Below are 10,346 nucleotides of genomic sequence, written 5' to 3' on the forward strand. Positions count from 1 at the left end.
AGTTCGAATCTCATCTGCTCCAGATTTGACCGGTCGGTTACTCTTGTTTTGGTAATACCATAATTATAAGGTCTGATGCAAACTACGATGTCTCCTGGTACTATCTCCTCGGGACTTGATATGAGTTGTAGCATTGACAACGGCTGCCCCCTTGTATAACAGCTCCTATCTGGTCTCGACTATAGAAAGAACGATGTGCCCTCGGATTCGATGGGTCACCAGCGACGCGCGGGGTGATGCACGAAAATCCTAAAAATCTTTCCGGCTTTGATGAATCTTGCATCTGTCATCTCCAAAGTTAACCATAATTCTGATTTCCAAACAACAAATTTGCCGGCTTTTCCCATGGTTGTCCGGTGGCTCACACTATCGTTCCGTGTCGGCTCTTCTTCATCTGATCACATCGCGAGCTTTCGATCCCTAGGAGAGATCCCTCCAAAAACTCAACACCACCGTGGGGCCCCACGGTGGGCGCCAACTATCATGGAATTAACACGTCAAATGTCCTTAGTGTCAGGACTTAGTCGCGAGGCCAACGCATCTATATGGTAGCTTGAGAGGAGTTGATCGGGACGAGAGACGCAACACACAAGACGAGGATTTAGACAGCTTCGGGCCCCGGGAAACATCGTCCGGTAATAACCCTACATGCTGTTTGTGGCTAGGTCTCATTATGATCATGAGGGAGTCGCCGTAAGCCGGCTCTCCTCCTTGTGTCTAGCCCTAGATATTGTTTCTTGTTCCTTGTTTGGGGAGCCCTGCCCCTCCTTATATAAGTTGAAGGGGCGGCTTACATGTAGAGTCCTATTAGGATTAGAACTAACTTATTCTCTATTACAAGTCGGATATAAGTACGGGTCTTGATTCCTCGTAAAGGAAATATTCCTCATGCCTTCTGTCTTAAGCCGGCCCACCATAATATGAGCCAGCCTACTGGGCCTTGGGCCTAGTCTTCTATGTGACCCGCCATCGGGGTCATCTGTGAGTCATCTGACCAGTGAGCCGCCAGACCCGTGAGTCGCCAGTCCTCCGGCGGGTCATCGGTGAAGCGCCAAGTATGACCGGGTCATACTTCCGGCCGGGTCATACCGCGGGGTATATCCCCGACAGTCACGGAACAAGCGAGAAGCTTAAAACTCCGGAAAATAAAAGATGAAAACACTTGTAACTAGAATTTATTCATCAAGAACGAACTCCGAAGAAAAGGATTATTCACTTTGAGGAAATAAGAATGAGATTTATTGTATGCTTATCCTTCATCAAATTAAATTGATGATAAGCAATGGATTTTGCATATTACTTATTCTTCTTGAAAAGGATTGAGAAGTGACATATCACAAACTGTAGAAGGTCTTCATGAACCACCGATAGGATTCGAAAGAACGAATGGATTAAAATGATAATCAAGGAAAAAGAATCTTGAACGAGCCACCGTAAGAATTCGAAAATGACTGATGAAAGAGAATGAATCACCGGGAAGAATTAAAAGAACAAATATGCTAGAGGGGATTTAGATGCAAGAGAACGGGAAGAACTCGAGCTGATTAAAGAACATTTGAACGAAGCGCCAGGATAAATAGAGAACGATAACTGGAATGATGGCCTCCAGTGAAAAGAAACGGGAAAACAACTTCTGACATACTCTGGATGGGTAAGAAAAGAATATCTAACAAATGGAATAATTGAGAGGATAATAAGAAGCTAGAACTACAAATCTTCGAGAGGACGGACATTATTTAAGAGGAACTCTTCTTCGATCTTCAAATGACAACGAGAAATACCACCAAAATTACTGAGATACTCCGGAAGAATGAAAAGCGAAGAGGTTGAGCCAACAATGAAAAGAATTTGAAAGAGATCTTGGAGAAGGCATGTGACTGATGGGATCCATTCTTACATCACACTTTGAAAAGAATTTGAGAATAACTCCGGGGGAATTAGAAGAGTCAGGTAAGATCCTGGGAAAAGACCTGTGGGTTAGGGCCCACTAAATAGAAAAACACCGTTGAAAAGGATTGTCAAACAGGTAGATGATGCACCAGAACAATTGAAATATTTGAATGAGGTGACAACCTCGAATTAATTCGAACACATACGAATCTCTTGAGATGTCTTGAGCACTCCAGAAGGATAAACTGGCGAGAGGTGAGCGAGCAGGGAAAACACTTTAACCAAGGGAAGGAATATGATCAACGCCGAAAAACTTGAATTGAATCCATCGGAGAAGAAAAGAGATGAAGAATGTCAAACACAAGAGAAATCACTGGTTGAAATAATTCAGGGAAGACTGAAAAACTCTGCACGAATGAAATTGATGGTCGAAACAGACTCAGGCTCCGGGAAGAAGAGGGTGGGAGGGAGGGAAAACAAAGGCAACTTGGAAGAGAGAAACGATGAATAACTTGAAGAGAAGACACCGGTTGAAATAATTGAGGAAAGAAAGCAAAGACTTCGCACGAGTAGGATGGATACTCGATTACAGACTCCGACTCCGAGATGACAAAGGGGTGGGCGGGTGGGAAAAAAACAATTGAGGATAGAGAAATAACTTCGTTGAGAGCAAACTGAGGATTGAACTTGCAAAGATGAAGAGGGTCGAGTCAACTTGACGAGAAATGCACCAGATGAAAAGAGAAAAGAACCAACGAACGAAAAACTAACCGCGTGATCCTAAAGAAAGTTTGAAGGGGAAGAGAAGTAATTCAAAACACCTACGTCAAGATTCCTTACCAGAGCGACGAAGGGGCTGCGGAGTAAAAAGAATTCCTACTCCCCGATATAACTAGACTCCAAAAACGGTTTTCTTCTAGACTTGACAACGGCCAAACTACACGATCAATCAAGGGGGCTGCTAGGGTTGGTCGAGGCTCTGATATCAACTTGTCACGCCCAATATGCGATACTATCCTAAAGAGACTCGAAAGTCCCACCAAAGATAGAACCGCGTATTGAAACGCTTTTGCAAGGTGGATATCATTACATCAACATTACATAATAGATGGGGATACATACAAGAGGCATACAATGCCACACGAATACAACATCATCTTACATAAGAGCACCATCCGACTACGGATGAAACACAAACCGAAACTCAAACGACATCCACCCTGCTAGCCCAGGTTGCCGACCTGGAACCTATCCCCTGATCGAAGAAGAAGCAGAAGAAGAACTCCAAAACAAGCAAACATCGCTCTCGCGTCAAGATCATCGCAAAACCTGTACCTACAACTGTTGTTGTAGTAACCTGTGAGCCACGAGGACTCAGCAATCCCATAACCATGGGTATCAAGACTAGCAAAGCTTAATGGGAAAGGAAGGGGTAAAGTGGTGAGGTTGCAGGTGCGACTAAGCATGATATGGTGGCTAACATACGCAAATAAGAGCGAGAAGAGAGCAAACAGAACGGTCGTGAAGCTAGCAATGATCAAGAAGTGATCCTGAACTCCTACTTACGTCAAACATAACCCAAAAACCGTGTTCACTTTCCGGACTCCGCCGAAAAGAGACCATCACGGCTACACACACGGTTGATGCGTTTTAATTCGGATCTGGTGTCAAGTTATCTACAACCGGACATTAACAAATTCCCATCTGCCCATAACCGCGGGCACAGCTTTCGAAAGTTTATACCCTGCAGGGGTGTCCCAACTTAGCCCATGATAAGCTCTCGCAATCAACGAAGGATATACCTTCTCCCAGGAAGACCCGATCAGACTCGGAATCCCGGTTTACAAGACATTTCGACAATGGTAAAACAAGACCAGCAAAGCCGCCCGATGTGCCGACAAATCCCGATAGGAGCTGCACATATCTCGTTCTCAGGGCAACACCGGATGAGACTAGCTACGAGTAAAACCAGACTTCGAGTTTCCCCGAGGTGGCCCCGCAGGCAGCTCGGTTAGGACCAACACTCGACGGAGCACTGGCCCAGGGGGGGCTAAAATAAAGATGACGCTCGGGCTCCGGAAACCCAAGGGAAAAAGGGCTAGGTGAGGCAAATGGTAAAACCAAGGTTGGGCCTTGCTGGAGGAGTTTTATTCAAAGTGAACTGTCAAGGGGGTCCCATAAATCACCCAACCGCGTAAGGAACGCAAAATCCGGGAACATAACACCGGTATGACGGAAACTAGGGCGGCAAGAGTGGAACAAAACACCAGGCATAAGGCCGAGTCTTCTACCCTTTACCAAGTACTAGTTGACCCGTTGCGCCAAATGGCGCAGAGACCCGCTAAAGCCATCTTGTCGATGAAAATAATTTTATTTTGTAAGGACATATACGATATTGGTAGTAGAGAGTCCATGTGTTAAATCATGCTATATTGAAAATACGTTTATCGTGCTGAGAAATATGAGGTTGAAAAAAGTCATATTTGTATAACATGTATATACAAATTAAGGAAGTACTTTTTTAGTTGAAAATATAGTTAGCACGCTGAGAAATACAAGTTTGAAAAAAAACATATTTGTATAAGATGTATAGACCAGTTAAGGATGTATCTTTTAGCAGTGTTTGTATCAAACTTTTATTTTCCATTTGCATGAAAAATCATCCAGAAAATAATATGAAGCAATATGGACTGCATCCATCGTACCTATTTATCCCCTTTTCTTCCTGGGTTCCTCACTTGGGCGAGAGAAGCATTTTCAGAGAAACGTACTCAACTGGTGAGAGTCCTTTCCTACTATTTTGGATTGCGGATTTTTACTCCCCTATGTCTTTTTTTAGGCATCGTAGATCCTATGTTGTAATTCTCTCTATTTAGGGATGTATAGGTATGCAAATAAACCATGTAGTTATTCCAATGGTTGTTGATGTATAGGCTGTAGTTTGCAATTCGATCTTAGTTTTTTTTTCAGCCGCACTTCCATGGATATATGTTGTGCCAGCAATTGCACCAAATGGCGCAGAGGCCCATTTAAAACCATGAATGCATTGAAAATTCTTTCATTTGTTAATAACTTTAGGTATGAGCAACTACTTAAAATACCAATGCTACCCCTTTTAACAAAACTAATAAGGATTTCTCTTTACCAATATACACCCGAGCGTGCATAATTTGTAATCAATCACATTTTCAAACATGGGATTGAAGTAGCTTACACTTTGCATTTAAGATGGCATATGATGAGATATGAATGAAGGTTTGGTTATTCTTTGAGGATTCACCAAATTTCAGTACACACATGCACATACCTAATAAAATTCGATTAGTGGGTCCAAATAGTTGAGCAAGCAATTAGAAGGTCTGAATAGTTGTAAACTTGAATTTAAAAAGAGAGGTAAACATACGTGACACAATAAAATGTACTCCCTCCGTCCCATAATATAAGACATTTTTGAAAGCTATGTTAACTTGCAAAATGGTTTTAATTGTGGGATGAAGGGGGTACTTAATACATGATGAACATTTTGTATAGGAGAAGCACTTAGAAATAATGGTCAATTACATGATATAATTTGGTTCTATACAAAAGGAAATTTCATCTTTTGTGTATATATCCTAGAGACCATCCCCTTGCATGAACTCTTCGCCCTTTAAGTCGAATGGTACAGCTCCTGCCTTTGTAAGAAAGGACTCTGCAATACCCATAATGTCAAAGGATCGTGTGATGCATCTCTACCTGTGCAAGACAATGAAAAACCATACATGCTATCTACATACTCTCATAATCTAGAAGCATGCCTTCAGTTGCGTAGAAAGCCATAAAACAAAAAGTGGCAGAAGACCAATCAGAATTAGCTTTTGCCATGCAGTTCATGAGCTAAAGTTGAGCACAGTATAAGTAAATTTGATTCGAGCGATAAAACAAATTTTAGAAAATATGCATGGAAACATCTAAACACGGAAGCTGTAAATTTATGGAGAATAAAAGAGAAGAGGCAAAACAATAAAGGAGTTGTTGGACATACAGTTCAGATTGGGTGAGGAATCGGTTCCATTGTAGTAGACCGATAAGGATTAAAAGCAGATTAAAGAACCAGATGTTGATATTTTGTTTGACAAGGAGAGCAATGAACACACTTGTCAATGCTTTATTGCTAAGATGAATTTACAGAATGGGCGACAAAAACAACCAACCGGATGATACTGTGCTGCGACCCAAAGAAAAATGGATAAACACGAAACTAACAGTTAGCGAACCTGATTGATAGAGATGTTGATGTGTGCATTTATACAATCCTACTTACATACTTCAAAATGACAAGCCAGATCTGTATATTGGTAATAAATATGACCTTGTGAGTATTAGCATCAGTGTTAAATCCAGTATGTCAATAACATGATTAAATAGCAGAAAACGTATGAATGTATTAATAGGATGTAGTTCTTCCAGTCTGAGGGCTGAACTTTTTTAAGTACAACAAAGTGGTGCGAATATGTAAATTCAACCGTTACCAGAACAAATATAATCAAAAGCGACAAGACGATAACTATCTAATCATTTTAAAGTCTCTTGCAAGCAAAGCTAAATCATGTTAAAGTCAGCGAGAAAACATTTGTTCCAACATAAAAACAACAATATTAGGTTCTTGTTCCACAAGACCACAACAGGTCCTCGATTTACCAAGCCATACTAAGAGAAGAAACAAGTAAACATACTGAGTTTTTCTCTTCAAAAGTGAAAAAAGTATGTACTGCCATAGAGCTACACTTACAGTAGAAATGTAAGTCAGGCCAAAACAGAAGCAAACTTCATTTGAGAATTCTCGGATGCACTGATAGGAGTCATATGTGAGTAGCTTGACTGTGATCTCCCATCCACCAGTTTTCTGTAGTATAATATACTGTAATCTCCCATCCACCAGTTTTCTGTAATATAATATGCAAAACCCCTCAGTTTTTATCAGTAGCATCTTCAATTTCTAATAAAGCAAATCTATGTGCTGATTCTTTAGCTAGTTCACTGAAATTCCTAATTTTTCGAGTTCATCCATGGTAAGATCCACAATCTTCCATGTTTTATATAGGAAAACATGAGTAAAATCAGAGAATGAAGATACTGGCAAAGGGCCACCAAAACAGAGAAGAGGCATGTGTATATCAGGTCTAAAGCACATTCATGAGAATGTAAAAACAAATCAGTTAGTAAGCTCGACAAAACAAATGGCAGTGTGTAACATGGAGCAAAGGAACATCAGTTTGGCAGCATTGTTCGGTACTGCAGGGATAGGGGGAACATGACAATATGCGTACATTCATAGGCAACGTATATCATCGAACCAAGGGGAACATGACAAAGATACATAGATATGACGAAATTTGCACAGGATGATCATCAGTTCTCTCAAGCAATCGAATGGCAATCCTTTTCTATAGAGGAAATGACTACATATATTCTCTAATGAATGTATGTACTTCTGTAATAAACTTAAGAAGTTATAAGAGCACCACTTCCAGCATCTCCTCTATTAGAAATTTTATTATACTCCCTCCGTCCGGAAATACTTGTCATCAATATGGATAAAAGGGGATGTGTCTAGATGTATTTTAGTTCTAGATACATCTCTTTTTATCCATTTTGATGACAAGTATTTTCGGACGGAGGGAGTATAATTTATTAAAAGTTTCCACATTTCCTTTTAGAGGCTTGAAACTACTACAGAAGTCAAAAGAAAAAAATGTGAAGATCATACATTAAATTCTGAGTTGCATCTTTCTAATGATGCGAATTATCCACATAAAACCCTCATTCTATTTAAGAAGTTCTCATTTTTTAGTTATATACTCGCTTTGCTTAACTAATCAGGCATGAAAATAGGCTGTATTTTTCAGCAGCTCATTCGCCCATTACCTTCTCTCTTTTTTCCAATTAGCTTGCAAGGTAAAGTCTAAAAACATGCACAATGCACTACAGTCACAAAAGTACAGTAATAGCAAGCAAGATATGCAGCTCATGAAAAAATTCACACTTAAATAAAATAGATCTTAATGACACAGAGTGTATGCAAAAGAACATCATCCAAATCATTATTGGGGCAAGATGGAAACTTCAAAAGAACATGCATCACATAGTAAAAAACTGACAGCAGGATCAATAATTCCAGCCCACTATGTACAAGAATATTGGGTAAGCATTAGATTCTGAACCATTTATTTTTCATACCAATGCACTGATGCTTCAGGGTTGATCTCTCTATTCTGAATGTTGGGTAAGCATTAGAGCCACTTGAGTCTTGAGGCTTTAGAGTTCACATGCTATAAACTTGATATCTAGTCGTAATTGAAATAAAATGAGACCAAATATAAACAATGGCTCCATATCTGGTGTGTAGTACAGGGTGGGGTTTAAAAGCAGACTATAAACATAGCATCAAGATTCACCAACAGCCCAACCTGCAAAAGATCTGTACAAAAACATAATCAAAGTGAAACCAAATGGAATCGCATGTAATCAGAAGCAGTAGCACCCAGCACCCATGGAATATCTCAAATACTAACATGCAGGAATTTTAATGTGTTAAGTAAACATTAAAAATAAGGCAAGGTCCCAGTGGTAGATAGAACACTAATTTTGAAATTAGAATGACAATTAAAAGAACCGTCATGTGGGAGTAAAGATAGAGAACTCACGGAAGTGACATGCCTTCACACTTCAGATCAATATTTTAAATAGCGGGCTATGCCAAATAGCAGCGGACCTCAAAATCAGCTATAGCGGGCTATAGCAGGCTATAGCGGACTATTTGTACATGAAACCATTTAGTGGCACCCTGCTGAAAAGGCTATAGCAAGGCTATAGCGGGGCTATAGCCGGCTATTTAAAACTATGCTTCAGATCCATCCTCCAGCCTCATCTTTGTACTATTTATGAAACTCGAGTGGTGCTTTGATTGTAGACTGCTCAACATCTAGTAGGATGTGAACAAATAAAGTGATTGAATATCAAAAGCATGCATGGACCACAAATCATGAAAAAACAAAATAGGAGGACCAACATGTTCACGAGCCATGGAAAATTGTTCTTCACCAAAATTTACTACATCTTATTTCCTTTCTTTTCTTTTGAAAACCTGCACAATTCAGAGTGTGTATGTTATTTCCTTTTCTTTTCTTTCAAAAACCTGGACAAATCAAAATAGGAGGACCAACATGTTCACGAGCCATGGAAAAGTGTTCTTCATCAATACTGAGCCAACCAAATAGACTCGCTAATATGTGCCGAGGTACTTAGTCCAAGCATGATTTTGTTTCTAAAACTTCCATTACAGGCACTATCACTCAAAAATCCTAGTAAAATAGACCAATAGAGAAATCTATATAATCCATGGGAAACCTCACCTTAATCGACTGCCTGATTTTGTCCTTATCCTAGAACTTGAGCTCTACATCAAAGAGCATCAGAGAAACCAATGAGACACAAAAACAACAGCAAGGGAGAGGCGTTGGGAGTGGGTGTAGAGAACGAACCTGCTGCGTTTGGGACAGCAAAGCTGAGGGCGGAGTGATCCACTCCTCGTAGTGCACGGATGCCCTCATCCACAAGACAAAGGTGGAAATAAGAGAGAGGGTAAAGGGATAGGGGGAGAAGATTAGAGGCAAACCTGAACTATCTCGACCTCGCTGGTCCTGCTACTCCGGCCGGCGAGCCTCCATCCACGGTCGACCTCGCCCCCATTCACCGCTGCACGACCTCGTTGTTCCTACTGCTCAGGCCGGCGAGCCTCCCTCCACGGCAACTCCACTGCTTTCGCCCGCAGGCGGCGACCTTCTGCACAACCCCGGCCCGACCCGAGCGCCGCCATGGGGCCTAAGCAACGGAGCGACGATGAGGTCCTTCCCTGCCTCGGACTGGATCTGTGGAAGCTGGTAGCTGGTGGAGGCGTCAGGGCAACGGTGGGGAAGCGGGAGGAAAGGGCGTCGACGGGAGGATGGAGGCGACGAGCGGGGAGAGGGAAGGCGACGGAGTGGGAGAGGAGAGAGAGCGAGAGTGGAGGCTCAGGAGGCGCGGGCTCGGGACCAGAAGGGTTGGCGGCTAGGGTTTGACCGTTTGGATGTTCTGCGGGTCGAGCGCGGTGCACAGGGGGAGGGGATTGCTGAAATCCCTCGCGGACATGGGCACACCTCACCCAGTCAACGAGCGCGTGAGACGAGCCCACCCGTCATTCGCCAGCCAAAACGACCACGAGGTGAAATTGGTTTTAACCGCGGGGTGAAGATCAGACGGCCCAAACGCGCCAAATGGATGATCTAACGGCCAGAAGTGAACAAAATTAGGGGAGCTCCATGAAAGCAAGTTGGCTAGCATCCTTATAGGTTTAAATATAGATGCATTAATAATATGAGAGATATTGTGATATCCCACCATAATCCTGTCCATCATGGGGCAATCTTCAACTTCAC

General features: G+C 41.8%; 1 long non-coding RNA gene across 6 annotated transcripts; it reads right to left on the reverse strand.

The window, feature by feature from the left end:
- Window positions 1-5,250: 5,250 nt before the first annotated feature.
- LOC123156899 (uncharacterized) lies at window positions 5,251-10,022 on the reverse strand. Of its 6 annotated transcripts, none has more exons than XR_006478496.1 (4): window positions 9,414-10,022; window positions 9,285-9,328; window positions 8,110-9,016; window positions 5,251-6,815 (listed from the first exon to the last, which is right to left on the reverse strand). It is a non-coding gene; the product is annotated as an uncharacterized lncRNA (long non-coding RNA). The 6 variants fall into 6 exon arrangements; XR_006478498.1 differs by having other exon boundaries at window positions 8,110-8,854; window positions 8,942-9,328; XR_006478495.1 differs by having other exon boundaries at window positions 8,110-8,350; window positions 8,577-9,328.
- Window positions 10,023-10,346: the final 324 nt, after the last annotated feature.

The sequence above is a fragment of the Triticum aestivum genome, chromosome 7B, assembly GCF_018294505.1.
Source record: "Triticum aestivum cultivar Chinese Spring chromosome 7B, IWGSC CS RefSeq v2.1, whole genome shotgun sequence".
Lineage (NCBI taxonomy): Eukaryota > Viridiplantae > Streptophyta > Magnoliopsida > Poales > Poaceae > Triticum > Triticum aestivum.